The 22,245-nt window shown below is 47.3% G+C and overlaps 1 long non-coding RNA gene and 1 pseudogene across 2 annotated transcripts; one reads left to right on the top strand and one right to left on the bottom strand.

The window, feature by feature from the left end:
* Positions 1 to 1,267: 1,267 nt before the first annotated feature.
* On the bottom strand, positions 1,268 to 2,474 carry LOC144727228 (protein S100-A1-like; annotated as a pseudogene). Its single transcript, XR_013587360.1, has 3 exons — positions 2,401 to 2,474; positions 2,057 to 2,239; positions 1,268 to 1,502 (listed from the first exon to the last, which is right to left on the bottom strand). The product of XR_013587360.1 is annotated as a protein S100-A1-like (transcript).
* A 6,427-nt stretch (positions 2,475 to 8,901) lies between these two features.
* On the top strand, positions 8,902 to 10,513 carry LOC144727528 (uncharacterized). The gene is made up of 3 exons (XR_013587411.1): positions 8,902 to 9,518; positions 9,927 to 10,012; positions 10,168 to 10,513. It is a non-coding gene; the product is annotated as an uncharacterized LOC144727528 (long non-coding RNA).
* Positions 10,514 to 22,245: the final 11,732 nt, after the last annotated feature.

Here is a 22,245-nt window from a genome sequence, read left to right as displayed (position 1 = left end):
AAAAAAACTTATTGTTTATTGGTTAATTCTCTTTGTTAAGTTTCTACTTTTCGGTAAGGAAAACGTTAAGAAAACGCGAGTGGCAACCGTTATTATCCTTTACTCTGCTCTGCACCCCCTCCGTGCATCTCAAGATGTCTTGGGAGGTCAGGTCATCGATCTTTGTCCATCTGGATGTTTGACCTCTCTGTGACCGACTTCTTCCCAGATTAATGGCCGTTTCACAGATTCCTGGTGTGCTTGTAGTGGGTTGTTTTCATTATTTAATTTAAAAAAATATATATATAGATATAAAAAAAAATTCTTAATTATTCTTAATATTAATAACGGAAAACAGGGCATAGATACCACCACTCCGAAGGAACGTGTTTTGCCGTTAGACCACATGAAACTCACTCAACAATTAAAATATTTAAGTTAAGGTGAATTATTCAGTCGTGCGGGATGAAAGTAGACATCCTTTGTCCTGGCCACATTCCCACAATAAATTAAGTGAAGGCCATGCACCAACATGTTTTATGGGTCATCTGTAAACAATTCGCATGTGTTCGTCATTTTCCAGACTTTATACTTACGTTTGAGGGAAACATGCTTAACACCAAACAGGACTTTCGGGGTAAACTGAAACGTTAAAGATGCAAAACTTGGAATGTGCCAAAACCATGAATAAAGTGCAATCAATCTAATGCAACTACCCTTTCCCCACATGGGGGGGGGGGGGGGGGGGGGCGCAAACCCAGCATTCCGGCCACATTCGTTAGCACACCTTCGTGGTGGTTGTGCCCAACATGTTGCGGTTATGGTGCAGTTGTGGAAACGTGGCTTTGAGTACGATCATGTGGGGTGGGGGGGGTGTAAATATTGATAACCATGTTGGTAATACATACATGGTGTTGATATTGTTCATTTATAACTTACAGCATTACCGTCGATATACGTTACAGATCAAAAGGCTGGGTTGTGGCTGGGAAAGTATGTGCAAGAAATCCAGATCACTTGCTAATCAAAAGTTTCATCCTACGCAAGTACACGAAGTATAAACAGCGGTATGAAAAGGAATAGTGCAGCCCATCCTACGTTGCATAGTTGTCAGCTATATCGAGTCTTCCAATTATGAAACCACAGAACTGCAAGCAGGAAACGGATACCTGGCACGTTCCATATCGCTAGACTCATCCTGGTAGCTGCCCATCGAGGACATTGCATGGATAACCACTGAACTCGATTATTTTCCTAGAGTATCAAGGTCACAAGCACGCCACGTTGATGTGATTAAACCGTTTATTTCATAGTATGCGTATCATGCAACAGGCGCGTTACACTTGGAATGCGCGCAGCGCGTGGGTCCTGCCATTCCGCTCGTGGTGCGCTCGGAAGTTCGGGTGGCAGCAGAATTTCAAGGCCGCGATCGTGATCACGAACTCGAGGAAGTCGACTTCCCCATCCTTGTCATCACCAAGGTCCCTCAGGATGCGGCTCACCACGAACCCATCCACGGGATTCTGAATGGAATCAAAGCAGCAAGAGTTAGAAAAGCCTGGACCTGGACTGTGGAACATGGGCAAAATAGACAGCAAGTGATGGTACACGGCGTAGTGCCGGTCATTCTACCACGTGGAATAACTGTGAATAAGCCAACCACAATACGTCCTGCATTCTCAGAATTAATGGTCCATTCGAAGTTATAAGACTACATTAACCCCTTATCCGTTTTGTCACCCCCGATTAGGCCCAGTGAGACATCTCCAAGAACGAAACACCACTGCACATTTCTGGCTATCACCTCATGAAGCCAGTAGTAAAAATCAGCTAAACGGCGTATTCATTAGTACAAGTTGCAAGTTTACTCTCCAACACAACAGTGTGCTAAAGTAGCAACTAATCGGCAGTATACGTGACAAACCCTACCAAATTGTCGGTCGGGTTTGACGGACATTTACGCGATCCAAACCAAACATTTATTAGTACAGAAGAATGGAGAGGGTATAACAAGAGAGACTCAAACATGGGATGAACCGAGGGACTGGTCCATACGAATAGCAAAACCACATCCCACCTGGATCAGACTCTTGCCCTTATCCCCCTTTAGGAAGCTCCTGAACGTTTCCTTCTTCAGGCAATCTTTCACAACACTGTCGCGGGCGAGTTCATTGAAGGTGGACAGGAGCTTCAGGGTGGCTGCATGGAGGTCGCTCATCTTCATAAGCGATGCACGGTCGAGTCAGTACGCAAGTGGAATCTGCGAAGACACGACAAACAACGAGACAGCCTTCAATCACGTGAAGACAATGCACACGGCACCTCTCTACGCACCATAATGACTGATCACGTAGCGCCCCAGCTTTGTTCCAAAAACAATTTCTGGCCCAAACCTCAACCAGCGCTGCACACAGCTCTCACCGAACCCAGGTAAAACCCGCGCGTTGCAGAGATCCCCACTACACAAGGCATCTTGCCCAACACCGCGGCGGTGGCGGTACCTGCAACAGACGTCTGCAACTTTGACGACGACTGCTGCCACCCGTTGCGGCTTTTATGAAGCGCGGCCAGTGACGTCACCACTCACACCTGCTCGCTCTCACTGTGCGATTAAGTGATGATGTTTTTTGATTGGTCCCGTTTATCTCGTTTCCCGGCTAATTTACAAGGGAAGTCCGTGATGCCAGAGCACAGCAGAAACAACATCAACAGACAATGAACTCATGGGAGGCGCGTGCCAAGAGGCCCCAACATTGCTATCAAGCGGGCGCTTGATGGAGGGAGTGGAGGTGTTTGCACGGGGACGAAATAAAACACATTCCTGCGGAGGGAGCTGGTAGGAATGTTGGGTTGCTCGGTCAATGGCCAGCGTCAATGGCGGCGTGGTGTATTCCGCAAATATGCCCGACTGTGAGGGCGGGCACAATCCGGAGTGAGTAGGTTAAACGTTGAATTTTATAAGGGTTGAATTTTATAAAAACTTTTTCAATAAATATAATCATTAACCTCAAACGAACATAATAGCGGGTCCCATAAGCCCCCGGCTCTCTCATAAACTCCGTTGCGACGTCATTTAATGTCTGTTGAAGGCGAACGATATGGCAACCTATTTCTCTCGACGAGCTCTACCCGATGCGCTAATCAAAGTTTCAAAGTTGTGTTTATTCTGCGACAACAGAATGATCCGAGACGAGATATCCAAGGTTATGAAGAGGCCATCAGAGGATTGAACCAGCCCAGCTGGAAAATGGGAAAATATAGACCCTTGCTTTTGGCGAGTTCATGAACCAACTCCGATGACACCAGGGCTAATGAACTATTCACTTAGGTTTCTGCCTTTGTATAGACACATCCCAAAGAAATAACAATTCGCAAAGGTGTGCTGCTGCTTCTGCTCAAACAGCAGGAAGACACGACTTAAATTATGCCTGCTTGTGTCGCCAGCCCGTCCTCTTTCCCGTCATGATCGTAACGAGAGAGCAGGCCAGCTAAACAAAAGCATTTGGGGACGATAGAAGTTATTCTGAGTTGTGTTCTTGTCCAATTCCGTACCACACAGTAGGTTGAGATGACTGGACAGCTTCACAAATAGAGAACGCAAATCAGGTTACCAACTCTCCATCAATGTCCGGGAGTGTCCACCGAAATTGGCATCATTCTCCGGGTGACAATTTAAGGCGATACCGGAGCTTTTAATTGGATACTTTAAGGAAATTAAACATCTCCCGCAATATCTTCAGTCAAGAGTTAGCAAGCCTAAACGTGAGTGGGTCATGTGACGGCAACACTTTATTAAAAAGTGCTCTTCTGGGTAGCTTTCGTTTCTCTGCAACAGTGGCAAAGAAAACCTGCCAATTAGCTATTAGTTAGGAACACCGATGTGTTGGAGAGCAAACCTACAATATTTAGAATGCGATTCCAATGTTGTCTCCGGTAATTACAACCAGCTTCATCAGGCGATAGCCATGATTAAGACCCCATTTATATTCACGCGATTTAACAACAAAAAAACAAGTTGTGTGGACGCCGTTGCACGGAATTCGCCCGCTCTCGTCGACGAGAGAGAACGAGGAGCCGCAGACAGCAGCCACCAGCTCTGCTGTCCTCTGTATACGAAGGTGTTCTCGGCCACATAATGAGCGTTTACGTCTGGGATGAAACCATAGCGCCCAGAGAAAACCCACGGCATGTGCATGGCGAGGTAAAACTTGATTCCGTACAGATGGAACACGTGGGCGTACATGTTTGCTGTACCGCCTTCTCCTGGCGAGCCAGGGTATGGTGCCTCATTGACGCCAAGGGGTTGGGAGTTTCACAGCATTTGTGCGATCCACCAACCCTCGCCTCTACAGTGCTGGATTACCGGCGTTTGTAGTCACCACCGGCCGGCTAAAATAAATAACCTTAAAGTGACGTCATGAGCGAGACTAGGTCTACGCGTGCCAGCATCACTGTAGAAAAAATACCAAATTAAAATAAATTGCCGTGCAAATGATGAAGCCGATCGTTCCCAAGAAACGATCAATGATGGTCAGGCAGCGTGGCGGTGGTGGTCAGCTCGTTTGCTGGGCGCTGTCGTGGTGAGATCTTATCTCCCTCGCCTGGTATGCAGGAGGTCGTGGGTTTGATCCTGAATCTAACGCCTGCTGCATATTTCGAGTTTACATGTTATCTTCCTGTGATCACCTGGAGTTTTTTTCTGGGTTTCTGTTCCTTTCACATTTACAATCAACATGCTCTTCGAGTATTTGTCTGCTTTACATTTCCACTCGATAAGCCACTTCGTTGAGCTATCATTTGTGATAGCCAGATCGCTTGTAAAAAGAGCTATGTAGCTCAGTTTGCCTTACCTGGTAAAATAAAAAAAATAGTTTAGTTTGAATACACCCGTAGTATTAACCAGGGCGACCTGACGGGTTCAAACCGCAAACCTCTGCACTGCATGATCAAGCCCCCCGCCCCTCCTCTCCATCCCCCACAAGCCCCCCCCCCCCCGCAGCCCCTCCCCCCTACAGACACAAGCCCCGCCCACCGTCGAGTGACGTCACGACCAACTGACGCCCACTCTGAAGATTCAAGTCTCCCGCGAAGAAGCAGAAGCCGACGACTCCGCGACTCTCCGAGATTCCGAGACTCCCTGAGGCCTTCTCACTCGACTCGCTCTCCCTGCTTGAGTGAAGAACCTCGCCGACGACGGTCGAAGGATGGAAGAAACATCACCGAGGTGAGTGAGCGTGAGACGGCACTGGGGAGAGACAAAGACGGCTGTGAGATGTGTTCAGCAGTGGGTGAGTGAGACAGCCCTGCACAGGACACCCGGGTACTCTGTTGTGGCCGTGTCTATGTCAGGTCGGGCGTTGGCTTCAGAGGGACAAACATTGATACACACCACCGTGAGGGGGGGGAGACACTTGGACACCACAAGGGAGACACGGGGGACACACAGACACAACGTAGACACACGGGCACACAACAGAGACACAGAAGGCAGACACATGGAGACGCAGAAGGGAGACACGAGTTGCTGTTCTATTGGTAGTGGACACTCCTCACCAACACACGGACACAGGCGAGGAGGCTTCCAGTCATTTAATCCCCCACCACCACCGTCATCATCCACAGCGCTCTGCTCTTCTGCTGCTCTGTCCTCATCTGCTGCTCTCTTATCTTCATCATTATCTGTGACCTACCAATGTCTGCAGGCAGGATCAATCGATGACAATCCTATTGGCTGCAGATGTTTAACAGATGAGATGCGTTGCACCGTGAATTCCTCCTGTTTGATGAGACAGTCGACCCTTCTGCACCGCCACTTTCCCCATCGCGGTTTCGATAAATCGCGGGGTCGGCAAAAGACATTAAATGGGAAGTTTTTGGGAGTTTTGGGAGTGTTGCGAAAGCCGCAGACGACACTGAAAAGGTTTAGAAACTCATAAATGCATTAAATATATGTACAGTACTGGATAATATTAATGTATTTAATCCTTTAATACCATAAATATACACAACTTTTCTAAAGTAAAATTTTGTAAAAAGTTAAAGTTTATTAAAAGAATGCGAAAGCCAGCAGACGACACGCAAAGGGTGGAAAATGTAGAGATATCTTAACTGTACTGTATGACCAAATACTGTACTCTATATTTGTATATTTAACTAAAAGGTGATACTGTCTTTTGTTATACTATTGTAGTGGTGTTTATTCACGCGGACAACTTCTTTTTCTCCTGTGTCACTTTATTAGAAGCATCCCACACGGGTGCTCCTCACGTTCAACACCACGTACTCCTCTGGCGAATTCTCCCTCTCTTGCTGCGCTAGTCTGCTACTCCGAGCTCACTCTCTCTTGCTCCGCTAGCCTGTTACTACACCCACACCTTCAACCTTGCGTGCCCCGAGCAGGGGTTCAGCCAACACCGCTGGGGAGGACGAGGTAATGGAGGGCGAGGTCCCGGACTTCTCTTGTATTGACTTCTCACTTCTTCATCTCCAACCAACTCAACTCCCGTTGCTTCACACATCCCCATATATCCCCCTCCTCATTAAGTGTCCTCAGGTGGCCCTCGTTAAGCCGGCATCCTTCCGGTGTCTCCTGCACGTGCTCCCCCCCTTATCGCTTCTATCTCTGCCTTCTTGGCGCCTCCTCCGTGTTTGCATTTGCAGCCAGCCAATCACTGCCTCTTTCCCTAATTGCTGGTGTCTCTCTGTCTGCTGTCTCACAGGCCTCACGCTTGTCCTTAACTGACCGCACTGTTTGCAACCCCGTACATGAATGCAACTGCTGTTTGCGAACCCTGCGCAAATTACGCCACTACACTATTATTCTGCTCGCTTCGCTCACCAAGGAAACCAAGGGGACCAACAAATTTCACGCAGTTTTTCCAGATCGCGGGGGGCCTGCGCCCCTACCCCTGCGATGTGGAAGGGTCGACTGTAAAAATAATTGTAACCGTTCGGATAGCTACCGACTTAGTGCTGCTCGGAAGCGAATCATCAAATAATACATTGTTTAAATGCATGCCTATACAAGCCACCATACTTCAATAGGGATTACCGTTGGTACTGTACGGCTATTTTAATACACAATGAACAGGAAGGACAAGATCAAAGGGCTCGCATAACACGCATGCATAATGTACGTTGACTCATTAATCCCCCCCACCACTTTGCGCAAGAGCGAAGAAGTGTGGTCACCACATCTACGCCTCTATATAAGGAACGAAACAGGTGGACTTCTCCAAAAATCTGGCTGTCAGCTGATGAAGCTAGTTGTAATTACTGACGAAACTTCGTACTCAGATTGTAAATGTTGTGGCTTGGCTCTCAAAAACACCGGTGGGCTGTACTAGTGATGAATTTGCACGTTCTGTTTACGTAACAACCCTTACTAGTTGGCTGTGTCGGGTGGTGGCAGGTTTTAACGACACATTTATATATTTCTGCAATCTTACCCAAAAAAACCTCTTATGGATGATATTGGTCGTGAAAGCCTACGTGTTAAATGGAGTTTACCTGGTAGGATGAAACTAGTTTAGTTTTATTCGTATATATTTTTTTGTTATTTGTTTTCCTTTTCTACACTCTGCACTCCTATCATGTTTTTGTATTGTTGTAATGTTCTGACCCACCCCCAATTGAACATCTGTGAAAAATAGCTTCATAGCTCATCGGATTTCTCCAGTATGAATAGAGCTTCTGATTTCGCTTGACTCGAGTGTGATTGCAAAGTGACAGAAGCTCGTGACTGTCGGCGCGATGGCCTGCGAGCAACTGTGACCCCACCTGTGTTCCGTCTGCGTTTGCAGACAACCGGATATTGGTGACATGCCCACCGCGACGCGTTGTGACCTCTCGCCCGACGATGGCCTGCCGGAGGAGGAGGAGGCCAGCCCGTCCTGCTGGGGCGGCCGTTGTCGGAAGGGGCCGCGTATATCGGTGGCCGACAAGGCCCTCCTGAAGGCCGAGGATAAACTAGCTAAGACCCGGTTGAGAACGCGCCAATTATTCCGGGATCTGTGGTGGGACAGAGTCGCGGTTGCCGCCGCCAAGGAGCGGAAGGAGGAGGAGGAAAAGAAGAAGAAGTGGAGCGCGGGAGCAGCAGATCAAAAGAAGATGTCAAAATGGCCCTTTGTCAACAAATGGAGGCGCAATAGGCTCTTGCCCCACAAAGTCAGCAGACCAGGTGAGGGGATTGAACTTGGCATGGCTGCGAGGGAAAGGGGTGGGTGGGTACGGCGCACGGTCTCAGGTGATGCTAAATGCCTGATGTTGATTCTAAATGTGTGTGGAGGGAAAAACTGGAGGACTCGGACAAAAATCGATGTGACCACGGGGAGAGACATGCAAACTGCATATATACCACAGGGGTCAGGGTCGAGAACTCACACGCACCTGTATACCAGGCAGGATGGTTAACATCTTGCCAACGTGGCATCCTTAAAGGTAAGGCGTGTTGAAGCAGTGCCTCTAGTGTTGACAGCAAGGCTTTCATCGAAGTGGTTTCGAAATGTAGTTCTGTGATGCCACCTTCTCGTGCACCGCGAGAGCATGTGAGTGACGAGAAGGTGGGGTCATTCTGTCGCAGGAACAACCGCCCAGGCAGCAATGGACCGGGATGTGCCTGTCGCGCTTGTGGATGAATCGACGGCCTTCCTCCTCACCCACACGACGGACGAGTGGCTCTACTGGAGATATGGCAGCAGCGTGACCATGAGTAACACCAGCATGACCATCCACTTCGCAGGTACCGGGAGCAGCAACGGCAGCAGCGGCGGCAGCAGCAGTGGTGGTAGCAGCAGCGGCGGAGGCAGCAGCGGCGGCGGCAGCAGTGGTTATCTGGCACAGTCGGAGTGCTGCAAGTGGTTGGCAGACTCCACGGCCATCAATTCTAGTGATGATTGTTGCTCCCTCCACGGCAACCCTTCCACCCCTCCGCCTCTCCAGCTCGTGAATATATATCGCTGTAGTGTTTTTCAAACTTTCTTGTTCCGCCAACCTCTCAATCTTGTGACAAAACGCATTCCACTTCTCTTAATGTCAGTCATACACAATGATTATGACCAGAACAATAATTTATTATTTAAATTAAGCTGAAAGGTTTTTATTTTTATTGGGGCATTTTGATCTTGGGGTTAGTGTAGTTTAATCAGGGTAGTTTACCAAAATGTTTTTTTTAAAGTATTATTTAATGTCCAAAACAAAAGGTATGAACATTGTCACCAGGTATGAACATTGTCGTCATAGATATATTATTATTTCAAGGCCACAGTGTTGTTGATGAGTGTGTTGGGTTAATTTTTCTTCTCAAGAGGCAAAGTATCACCGGGACGTTGTGGAGAATGGCCCCTTGGCAAATGCCTGTTGCCTGTGGCCGGATATTGGCCGTGTTTTGAATGTCTATTGCCCATCTGCAAGAACTCGTGAACGCAGACCCTACAGTAATGGAGCCACAGGGTGCACTGTCCCTCGACCAGGATACATCGAGCAAGCGTCGGATAGTGGTCATGGTGCCATCAGCCCATTGGAAGACTGGCCAGGGATCGGTAGGGAGTGACTTGCATATGCAAACACATTGGGACCTGTAATAAAGACTCAGATCCCATGTACAGCCTTTACAAACTTCTGGGGCAAGTTTTTGTGTCCGAGTGGCGATGTTTAAACACGCACCAAGTACTAATTTGAGGCTCGATGGTCACTGGTGTTGGCCGTGAGGGGCATCGAACTCTGGTCACTGAGTTCATAAAGCAGCGCGCTAACTGTTACACTGCTGCTCCCCAATTTCATACACATGTACACGTACCCACATACGCGTTCACACACACACATGCATCGAAAGCCATGTTAAGATGTCGCTGTGAAGCCCGGAGCGTCGGTTTGGGATTTGCGAGCGAATCGCGCATTTGCCTCGGGCATTCTCGACGAGCTGATGTTCATGGTGGTCTCCTTCACAGGTCTCCCAGCCCCGGGGGAGAGATGTTTCCCCTATGTACGAGAACCAGCAGCCACCGGGGTTCGTGCAGCAGATGTACGGCCACAGGTGAAACACGCGCGCACACAGACACGGGACCTCTCTTTGTCTTTCTCACCCCTGTGCCGTGGGAGCCCCCCCAACGCTGGCTCGGCTTGCGTGTACCAAGTAGAAAAGGGGGGTACCAATGGAACGTGCAGCTGAACGTTCGTTCCCATCCACAGATTCATCAACGTTGCGCCCTGCGCAAGTCAAGACTGGTAAGCTGGCACGAGAGTCCCGCTCTCCGTGAGATGGGAGATGGAGCGTGCTGCTGGCTCGGCACCTCCTGCGGATGCAGTTCCTCCGCTGGGGACCTCTGGGAGACCGCTTCTCATCCTCCTCATCCTCGTCTGTGGACTCTTCTGAACGTGGATGCTGATGAGAGGAAAACCTCTTGAATTCGTATGGATGTTGGGGATCGACTTTCTGTTGATGGATGTATTGGCAACTGTAAATATATACATCCAGCATCATCGAGCAATTTGCCAGAATATTGAAGCAATCCACCTGCTTCATCACTGAACCCAATCAGGTGCAGAGATCGGGGGGGAGGGGGGGTTCTTGTAATTTTATAATAGATTAGTAATCAGTTAATTCATATGTGTTTCATCTTTAGGGAATTGTAATTGTAAGATGTATTACTTAATAATATGCTTCCAGGCCGCGCTAAGCCTCTAGCTGTCAAAGCAGTTAAAATTATTTCTCTCAATTTAAATGGATTCTCGAATTAGTCTTGGCCAGTAATAATTATTTTACACAACATTTTAACGATTGAGTGCCAATGTTGGCAAGCATGTTCTGAAACTGCCGACAGTTGTGTTTGAGAGTATTTAATATTTCTTGTGTTATTTTAGTCTTATGCTAATGTTACGTCCCGTCTGTACAAAATAGCATATGCCACATAAGCAATTAATCTGATACACACGTAGGCTTTCGCGACCAATATTCATAATAAAAATTTTGGGTGAGATCGCGTAAGTAAATGTGATTGGGTTCAGTGGTGACATCGTCCTGTTCTATTTAATACTAGAAGCAGGTGGATTGCTTCACTATTCTGGCAAATTACCCGATGATGTTGTGGATTTACTTTCCAACATACTGGTGGGTTGAAGTAATAACTAATTGGCGTTTTGTTGATGTGACTAATTGGCTGTGTGGGGCGGTGGAGGGTTACAACACTGCGTATGATATTTTACTGTAAATAAATGATATTCTTTGGGTCTTTCGGTAAAGCCACGTAGATAGATCAAATAATAAAAAATGATGAAGATGAAAATAATAACAATATCACGACGTTTCGATCGAAACAAAATCAATCGTCATCAGGTGAGAAATATCGCGGGAGAGCTGCTGAGAATAAATGGTGGGAGCGCTGCCAAGGTAAGGAGTTATCAAGGTTTGGGATGGTTGTCATCCAAAGGTCAGTGGGAGGAGATAGAGATGAAATTTGCATGTAAATGTAAGATCGGGAAAATTTTGACAAACGAAGCTGTGGGGTGGCCATTATATTGTGAGAGATTAGCATGTCAATGTAAACAATTTGCTTGTAAATGTAAGCTCGGAGAGAGCTCGGCAAGAGCATTACCACATGGAGATGGACAAAGATAGCAGGCCGCCATTTACTAATACAGCTAACGCTGGCTGTATTAGTGAATGTAACTCGGAGAGTCGAATATAACTGCTAACATAGGTAGGGAGGGAACATCACAGCCAGTTATGACCTAAACTGGTTAATAACATCTTTCCCATGATTGCTCAGTTTGTACATTTCCAAGCAAATTTCTTACATTGATATGACGCCGCCTCCTGCGTGTACCACCTGACCTGGTCCTTGAACGGCCACGATGCTGTCGTAATGGCGCACCAGGTGCATGATGTTGAGCAGGGCGTAGACGCCGCAGTCGTAGCCGTTCGGTTGCTGCGGCACAAGCACCATGGTGATCGCCACTGGCATGCTCACCGATTCGGTGCGCACGACCCGGGCCACCACCGTGCTGGCGAAGGCCGCGATGCTCTTAGCGTTGCGCGACTGCCCCCACGCAGCCATTGAGTCTAACAGCATGGCAGTCGACCTTGGTGGGCACGTGGCGTTGACGACCAAGATCTGCCAGTGCGACTGCTCGTGCATCGGTATGATCCACACCGGCCTGGAAGACACGCCATCGAAGACGCAATTCAAGTCGTCGAGATGGCCCGCCAAGAACTTTGTGTACAGGAATGTGTTGAACAGGTGGAGTATGCCGCTCGCGGCAGGCAGTAGAACTGCCCGAACAGGTTGATGATGGTGTCGTTCAACCACTGGCCAGGTTGTAAGCAGCGGAAGTCGTTCGGGAACAGCCTTCTGTATCCCGGAACGAAGACGACGTGTTCGACCGAGACAGGGGGCGGACAACGTGGAGTGATGCCGGGCGGGTCAGCGTCGCTTCTCGGCCTTCGCGACGCGCGCGCGCTCCAGTCGGGCAGCACGCTCTTCGGGCGTCTGGGGCGCGGCACGTCAGGCAGCCAACGAGACGTGCGTGCGCTCCAGTCGGGCACCACGCTCTTCGGGCATCTCGTCCTTTATTGGGCGCCCGCCGCCGTACTATGGCCAGACGTCGCCGATGATTGGTAACATCCCCACTTTCTCCACACCGCCGATGGTTGCACTGAACGTCGGCGATCGCGCCAGAAAACTTTTGTAGTCAAGCAAACTGCAATATGCCAAGACAGTCACAGTCACTGAACTGCGCAGAGTGCACGACAGACAAATATGCACGACAGACAGACAGCCAAATAATCCCTGGTGGGCAGTGTGGAAGCTGTTGTTCCTCCCTGTATAATATTCAAATACTGTCAATTATACCTGTATAATCAAATACTGTCAATTATCCTTGTTCACACACGATGTATGTATCATGTCAGAATTATTGATTATTAATAAATGGCTAACCTAATTTTTTCAAATTAATAAATGGCAAACTCGTGTCTTACCCACAAATCTAGCAACTACCCAAAGCGTTGAGTAGGCATGTAAAATATATTCATCAACTGAAATTGATTATGCTCCTGACAAATAAACAATGCACGTGAGATTTGATTATTTACGATGCATGTACATTACATGCCAATGTTCATCATCATCATCCATGCTCAATCGACTGCTGGGAGAAAAGGTTCCCCAATATTTTTCCCAATATTTTCACCATTCCACATGATCCTGCGATCCACCCAGCTCATGCGCATGAGATGATTTCATTGCTTCATCTCTGTGGTGGTTATTCTCTCAGGTGTGTTTTCTCCTTCGGTTGACATTCCATCCCAAGTTCTGTCCACTTGCTATTATCCCTTTTAGCCACGACGTATCTTGCCCAAGCCTAATGAAAACTCAATTTGCATTTTTGCAATGTTGCATTGAGGATAAAGTAACCAAAAAATGACCGTATGAATTAAAATAGAGATGGTCAAAATTAAATAAAAATAATGAAATTATGACTGTAAATCAATCACAATGAATTGAATCACTGGAAAGTGTGCTGGGAGAGGGGGGGGGGGACTCCAGTTGAATCGTAAACATGGCCACAGGCAGCCATTGCCACCATGCACACATGCCCAGTTAGGGATGTTCATTGCATTTTTTAGGGTTTTACGTTAATTGCATGCACAAAAGCCTATTAAAAACCCCATTACCAATCTTCACCACACCCACAATGACCGGAGTGAAGTATGGTTAAAACAAGCTCAATGACTGACATGGCGTGGTTAGGCCTTCATCTAGCAGTGGCTTGACCAAGTGCTGTACGTTTATTATATTGTTCATATTGTATCTATAATGATCTGAACAATGACATTGCAACATGCGTCTGTAAAAATGCGTCCCATGCGCCAAGCAGTTTGATCAAGCACTCAAAAAGTAGAAGATTATAGATTCCATGACTTAGGAATCAATACAATATTCCATAAGCAAACGGTAGAAATCTAGAATAAAAGTGCAGGAGATACAAAACACTGAGTACGCTTTGCCAGTACCCTAACTTACAATAAGATATTATATGTGCATAGGCAACTTACTCTGCTTCAAGAGATACGAGAGAAAGCTGATCAATATACTCATAGTGCTTTTAGTGATAAAGCAAATGTCTGTGGAGTCACGTACCGCCTTGAAGACTCTTAATAGAAGACTCTTAATATTTACGTTGAAGCCTATTCGCCATTGCTTGAAGCAGCATCGGCGGGGGAGGGAGAGAGCACAGAGGTGGTGGGGTGGGAAAGGACTGGCACCAAAATACCCTCTAGTGGCATGGGAGAGTTAACGCAGCGAATAATATGCACGACAGACAAAAATTCCCTGGTGGGCAGTGTGGAGTAGCCAGGCAGCCAGCCCCCTTGACTATCGGCCCCTCCCCCTTGATAAGGCCCCTCCCCTTACCCCCCCCCTCGCTTAGGCCCCTCCCCTGATCCCCCTTCCCAAAGGCCCCTCCCCTCTCAATACCCGGCAGTAGGTCTCCACCAATCTAAGAGCTGCTTATATTATATATATGTTTATGCACGACAGACAACACGTTCCTTCGGAGTGGGCAGGTAGGAACTTGGTTGGACAGCGTATTCGTGCACGACAGACAGACAAATAATCCCTGGTGGGGAGTGTGGAACCTGTTGTTCCTACCTGTATAAAATATAACTTGACTTGAGGTAGCCAGGCAGCCAGCCAGGTAGCCAGCCCCCTTAACTATCGGCCCCTCCCCCTTGCTTAGGCACCTCCCCTTACCCCCCCTCACTTAGGCCCCTCCCCACTTAGGCCCCTCCCCTGACCACCCCCCCATATCCTCAGGCCCCTCCCCTGACCCCCCTTTTCTTAGGCCCCTCCCCTGACCACCCCCCATATCCTTAGGCCCCTCCCCTGACCCCCCCTCGCTTAGGCCCCTCCTCTGATCCCCCCCCCTCAGGCTCCTCTCATGACTCCCCCCTTCCTTAGGCCCCTCCCCTGTCCCTCCTCCCTTAGGCACCTCCCCTCTTCGTACCCGGCAGTAGGTCTCCACCAATTAAAGAGCTGTTTGTCAGGTCTCCACCAATCAAAGAGCTGTGTGTATTATATATTTATTTATGCACGACAGACAGACAGACAATAAATCCCTGGTGGGCAGTGTGTAACATTGTTCCTACCTGTAAAAAATCCCTGGTGGGCAGTGTGGAACATTCTTCCTACCTGTATAATCCCTGGTGGGCAGTGTGGAACTGTTGTTCCTACCTGTATAAATGTTGTTAAACCCGCCACCACCCGACAGCCAAATAGTAAGGGTTGTCACTTAAGCAAAACATGCCAATTCGTTACAAGTTCAGCACACCGGTGTGTTAGAGAGTAAGCCCACAACATTGTAATTACTGGTGAAACGTCGTACTCGAATTGTAAATGTGGGTTTACTCTCCAACACACCGGTGTGCTGTACTAGTGAAGTGTAATAGCGTCGTCTGCTGTCCAGCAACGGCAACTGCGGTGGACTAGCAGTACACACGCCGGTGAGCACTTACGCGGGTGTGTCGGCAGGGCGGAGGAACTGGGACAAGGGTCACAGAGACCTCGTCTGGAAGCCCCTGGAACCCGCTAGTGGGTTCGAGAAGGGAGGTGCGGCCAGGGCGGAGCTGAGAGCTCGTGGCTGCCGGTTCTGGGAGTGGACTCGTCTCGTCGTTGCTGCCACCTTCGCTGCTTTTGCCGCTGCTGATTTCGCTGGACATTACGTGGTCGGAGAGTTGTTGGCTGTCTCGGTCGACGCCGTCGGTGTAACACGATCCGGGTTGTGTCCAGGCTAGGTTACACGACGTGGGAGAAGCGAGGGCGAACCTGTGAACCTGAAAGTGAGAATAAAGAAGGTGCCTCCTCAAGAACCTTGTCTCCCGCTCCACTGACACTACACTAGTAACGCATTGGCACATTCTGTTTACGTGACAAACCTTAGTAATTGGCTGTGTCGGTTGGTGGCGGGTTTAACGACACATTTATATTCACGCGATCTAACCCAAAAACCTCATGGATATCATACATGGTTGATTGTAATAAAATAAAGTTATATTGCATTGCACTTTTAAACATTTTTAAACAGAGGTTTAAAAGCATTAACCATCTAAAACAAGGACAATAAGGCAGCCCGTTCAAGAAGACTTGAGTCGATTTTTTTTCCCACCAATCTTAGGATCTTCCTCAAGTTCAAACATTATTTTGTTTTAAGCGGGTAATGCTGTACTTCAGTGTGGATTTGGGAACTCCTGACCCTAAACCCTGTCCAATCACCAGCACGTGTTATTTTGCATATATTGTGCCAACGTGAGGTTGTTCATTTAAAAATAAACTACAGGGACTCCTCTACTTATGAACATTCGACTTACAAACTTTCAGAGAAATGAACAAACCTGGTCCGTATGTCCAGTTGCCTGTTCGTACTGAGAGTCGTAAGTTCAACCGCCCCGCAATAGATGGCGGCATCTACATCTGCAGAACATTAAGAACCAGTGGCATCTACATTTGCAGAACATGAAAAACCAGTGGCATCTACATCTGCAGAACATTAAGAACCAGGGGCATCTAAAGGAGAGTATATAATACTCTTTGGTTCTTTCGGTAAAGTCACGTAGTTAGAAATAAAATAAAACAAATCACGACGTTTCGATCGCAACACAAGCGACCTTCATCAGGTGGCACCGATACAGCAGGACAACCGCTGACACAAGAGAGAGCTGCTGACAACAAGAGTTTATAAAGGGTTGTGGTGGGCCCAACCCAAGTGTAAGTGGGCAGAGCTAGAGAAGGAAGCTCTCGAAGTAATTGTCAAATCTTCTTGGTTCTTTCGGTAAAGTCACGTAGAAGGGAAGTAATAAAATAATAAAAATAAAACATAATAAAATAAAATAATTCTCACGACGTTTCGGCTACAACGCAAGCAGCCGTCTTCAGGTGAAGAATGAGACACTACCAAGCTAGGAGCTTATATATAAGCTGGGTTGGAGGTGGAAGAGCGCCTTAACAAAAAGAATGTGCATATGAAAAGGAATTTAGCATATTCATGGGAAATGCGTAGGAGGTGGGTGGGGGGGTTTCAAAGTCATATTATGCCCATGCATTATGCAGGATCAGCAGCACCAAGGGGGGGTGCAGGGAGTAGCATTAACAAAGGAAAGGAATGTTAATTATATGTAGCTGCAGTTACTAAACAACCACGTAGAAAACTAAAGTATAAACTACATAAAAAACTAAAGTATAAACTGCATAGCACCATCAGTATACTTACTATACTCTACAATAAGCTGAGTTACTAACAGCAAGTAATACATTACACTTCTACGTCGTAAAAATTATATAATATGCTTCCATCTAAACTTTATTCTCTTACATCACACGAGCATATACCGTACTATATACTGCCATAGATAAACCCAACATTAAATTATATACTGTATTGCTATAAACCGTATACATTTTAATATAACACTATGTATTATTCTACCCACCCTAATGTGTATCGAAATGGTTTATTACGTCCTTCCAATGATTGCTAAGCCAGAATCCATCTTCTCGGTTAAAATTGTCTCTGTGTTTGTATATGTGGATCGCCTCATGAACGAATCTCTCATGATAGCCAGATGGCTTGCAGAGAACCTCTGTCTTGGAGAAGTCAATGTCATGTGAGCCCACTGAGTTGTAACGGTGATCTGCCACGGCTGAGGTGTTTGTCCTACCGTGTTTCAGGTCAGCTTTATGTTCACGGATGCGGTCCGAGACATGTCGTTTGGTTTCCCCAATGTAACTGCTACCACAGAGGCAACTTAGTTTGTAGACGCCAGGGTACTGTATGTCTGGAACCACATCTTTTACAGACGGTACCAGATCACGGATTTTATGTACTGTGTTGAATCGGACCTGGATCTTGTGTTTAATCAGGATTTTGGAGATCTTTTTTGTGACCCCAGCAATGTAGGGTAAGGTGATGGTCTTGAAAGGCTCCTCAACAGGATCCTTCATGATGGTTGGAGTGATGGCTTTGCGGATTGTGTAGTCGGAGTAACCATTAGCCTTAAGAGCTTGGCGTACGTGTTTGAGTTCACTGGAAATGTGTTCATGGTCGGAGATGCATTGGGCTCTATGATATAGAGTCTTGATGAGGGAATTCTTCTGGGATGGATGGTGGTGGGAATCCGGTTTTAGGTAAGCATCCGTATGGGTGGCTTTCCTGTAGCCACCCATACACTTATACAGGTAGGAACAACAGCTTCCACACTGCCCACCAGGGATTATTTGTCCGTCTGTAGTGCACGAATGTGCTGTCCAACCAAGCTCCTACCTGCCCACTGTTGTATGTGTTGGATTATGAAATTTTGATAAAAATAATAAAAAAAAATAATTTTCCGAAAAATGCGCAAATCGCATTAATTATGTTAATGTGTGTATTAACATGCATAAATTATGATAATGTGTGTAATTATATGCATAAATTATGATAATCGCGGAGATAATCATAGTAATTTATGCGGATGCTTGCGATTATGTTAATGTTTGCAGTTATGATAATTAGGCTAAGCTTCGTTCATCCAGTGTTATATCAATCAGGATAACACGATTATCATCGATTAAACGTTTATCGATTATCTTAGTGTGTTTATGCTATTTTAGGTCTCCATTTTCATATCTCATCGCAGGTAACAGCTCTTATGAATAAGACAGTTTTGCATGGACTTGGAAAGAAGCACTCGAACAGTTGGTGTTAAGCAATTTTAATTCTAAACAAACACATGACACTCTCTTATCCGAAAGCAAGTATACGTCAATAAATTCATGGGCAAGATTATGCGATTAACGAAAATGAATGACTAAAAATACTTCGCCATTGGCGTGATTATGCAGTTAACGAAAATGAATGACTAAAACATTTCTTATTCATGTAACTCGACGGCAGCAACTGCTTTGCACGATCAGTTGATATTGAACGCACCACCTCGAAATGGCAACCCTTTTTGAAACGCAAAGACAATTTTTTTAAAAGTCTTATTCGTGTGCGTGCTGTGTGTGCGTTGTCCCCTTGTAATATTAATTAATTCTTAGAGCCGGGAGTTGTGTCGTTAGCTTGTGTGGTGTGGGAGGATACAAACAGCGGCCAGAAGTTTTCTCTGGGTTGGGCATGGCCGCCGCGAGCCCCTGCTGCTCCCTCGCTCGGCGTGTCTCTGCGTGTGCGCTCTCTCTCTCTCCACTGCTGGACGACGAGTTGGCACGACGCTCGGTGACGCCCGGTGACGTCCGAGTCGTGCTGCTCTTGCGCTCTCTCTCCCTCTACTGCTAGATGACGAGTTGGCACGACGCTCGGTGACGCCCGGTGACGTCCGAGTCGTGCTGCTCTTGCGCTCTCTCTCCCTCTACTGCTACATGACGAGTTGGCACGACGCTCGGTGACGCCTGGTGACGTCCGAGTCGTTCTGCTCTTGCGCTCTCTCTCCCTCTACTGCTAGATGACGAGTTGGCACGACGCTCGGTGACGCCCGGTGACGTCCGAGTCGTGCTGCTCTTGCGCTCTCTCTCCCTCCACTGCTGGACGACGAGTTGGCACGACGCTCGGTGACGCCCGGTGACGTCCGAGTCGTGCTGCTCATGCGCTCTCTCTCCCTCTACTGCTAGATGACGAGTTGGCACGACGCTCGGTGACGCCCGGTGACGTCCGAGTCGTTCTGCTCTTGCGCTCTCTCTCCCTCTACTGCTAGATGACGAGTTGGCACGACGCTCGGTGACGCCCGGTGACGTCCGAGTCGTGCTGTGTTGTGGCTCTCTCCTTGATCGTTGCCAACTTCACACGGACACTCGCCCTTGCTTCCGGCTGTGTTGGCTTGTGGCTCTGGACGACGCGGCTGTGCTCACTGGGTGGTGGTCGGTCTGCCCTCAAACACACGGCGCATTCGATGGCGCTGTCCTCTTCCTCACAGCCGTTTGACCAGGTTTTCTCCACTGCATCGCGCTCTCTGCTTTGCACGCTTGGTCGACGCTTGGCGATCTCCGCCCTTTTACAGGTTGATTGCTTGTCGTCATTCGTCACTCTCTCTGCTCCGTGCTTCCCTTGTTCGTGCAACTGCCAGCTTCACTCGCACTTAACTTCGTTCTGCGAGAAGCGACACCTGCTATCGGCATCGGTGTTTCGTTTCCTCACGACGCTCCGCCAGCCGGAGCACGGCTGAAACCCAGCCCCGACCCAGGTTGAACTCAGATTTCTGCGACTCGAACGACCCCTCCTCGTTCCATCTCTCCTCGAGGCACGATCTGCCCCCGCTCTCTTGCGAGCCCTGTCGCAACACTGAGCGCGACTCGGACAGTCTGTTCATTCAGTCTGTCACCTTAACGATGTCTCGTCGTCCCATCTCTCCTCGAGGCACGATTTGCCCCAGCTCTCTTGCGAGCCCCCGTCGCAACACTGCGTCGCAAGCCGAGTTGCGAGACTGAGCGCGACTCGGACAGACTGCTCGTTCGCTATGTGCGCCCGTGCCTAACTCAAAACGTGACTCCCCTCTCTGCGCATTCTTTGCGAGAGAAAACAGAAAAAACAGATGTCTTTGGAATGTCAGGCACCGATTCCCCCCTGTGACCTTTTTGCTCCCTCCTTGCTTGCCAGACCCCGCTGGAAGACAAAGGTGGCTGAGGAGATGTTTGCAATACATTTATGTGGTCCTGTGTGTTACATTTATTCTTGAATTATATTTTATGAGTTCCTTCGGTCTTAGTATCGTGGTTATCATTCGTCTATGTTTAATGAATATTCGTAATGATCCTCGTCACATTATTATTTTGGGGCTTCGCCAAGTTTAGTTCTCCAGAGATTGGTGTTTTATTCTGAGTTATATTTTAATGTCCTGAGGTTAAGTGTAACTATGTTTCCACTTAAGCTTTCTGGAATTCGTACTCTTTAGTTTATAGGACGGTCATGTAGATAGGAAACATATAATTCTAAATAATATGTATGCGGTGAATACGAGTAATATAAGATAATTACTAATAAAAAAAAACTTATTGTTTATTGGTTAATTCTCTTTGTTAAGTTTCTACTTTTCGGTAAGGAAAACGTTAATAAAACGCGAGTGGCAACCGTTATTATCCTTTACTCTGCTCTGCACCCCCTCCGTGCATCTCAAGATGTCTTGGGAGGTCAGGTCATCGATCTTTGTCCATCTGGATGTCTGACCTCTCTGTGACCGACTTCTTCCCAGATTAATGGCCGTTTCACAGATTCCTGGTGTGCTTGTAGTGGGTTGTTTTCATTATTTAATTTTAAAAAATATATATATAGATATAAAAAAAAATTCTTAATTATTCTTAATATTAATAACGGAAAACAGGGCATAGATACAACACCACTCCGAAGGAACGTGTTTTGGCGTTAGACCACATAAAACTCACTCAACAATTAAAATATTTAAGTTAAGGTGAATTATTCAGTCGTGTGGGATGAAAGTCGACATCCTTTTTCCTGGCCACATTCCCACAATAAATTAAGTGAAGGCCATGCACCAACATGTTTTATGGGTCATCTGTAAACAATTCGCATGTGTTCGTCATTTTCCAGACTTTATACTTACGTTTGAGGGAAACATGCATAACACCAAACAGGACTTTCGGGGTAAACGGAAACGTTAAAGATGCAAAACTTCGAATGTGCCAAAACCATGAATAAAGTGCAATTAATCTAATGCAACTACCCTTTCCCCACATGGGGGGGGGGGGGGCAAACCCAGCATTCCGGCCACATTCGTTAGCACACCTTCGTGGTGGTTGTGCCCAACATGTTGCGGTTATGGTGCAGTTGTGGAAACGTGGCTTTGAGTACGATCATGTGGGGTGGGGGTGGGGGGTGTAAATATTGATAACCATGTTGGTAATACATACATGGTGTTGATATTGTTCTTTTATAACTTACAGCATTACCGTCGATATACGTTACAGATCAAAAGGCTGGGTTGTGGCTGGGAAAGTATGTGCAAGAAATCCAGATCACTTGCTAATCAAAAGTTTCATCCTACGCAAGTACACGAAGTATAAACAGCGGTATGAAAATGAATAGTGCAGCCCCTTCTACGTTGCATAGTTGTCAGCTATATCGAGTCTTCCAATTATGAAACCACAGAACTGCAAGCAGGAAACGGATACCTGGCACATTCCATATCGCTAGACTCATCCTGGTATCTGCCCATCGAGGACATTGCATGATAACCACTGCACTCGATTATTTTCCTAGAGTATCAAGGTCACAAGCACGCCACGTTGA

This window comes from Lampetra planeri, chromosome 25, assembly GCF_965212315.1.
Source record: "Lampetra planeri chromosome 25, kcLamPlan1.2.h2, whole genome shotgun sequence".
Lineage (NCBI taxonomy): Eukaryota > Metazoa > Chordata > Hyperoartia > Petromyzontiformes > Petromyzontidae > Lampetra > Lampetra planeri.
This window is presented reverse-complemented; position numbering and strand designations above follow the sequence as displayed.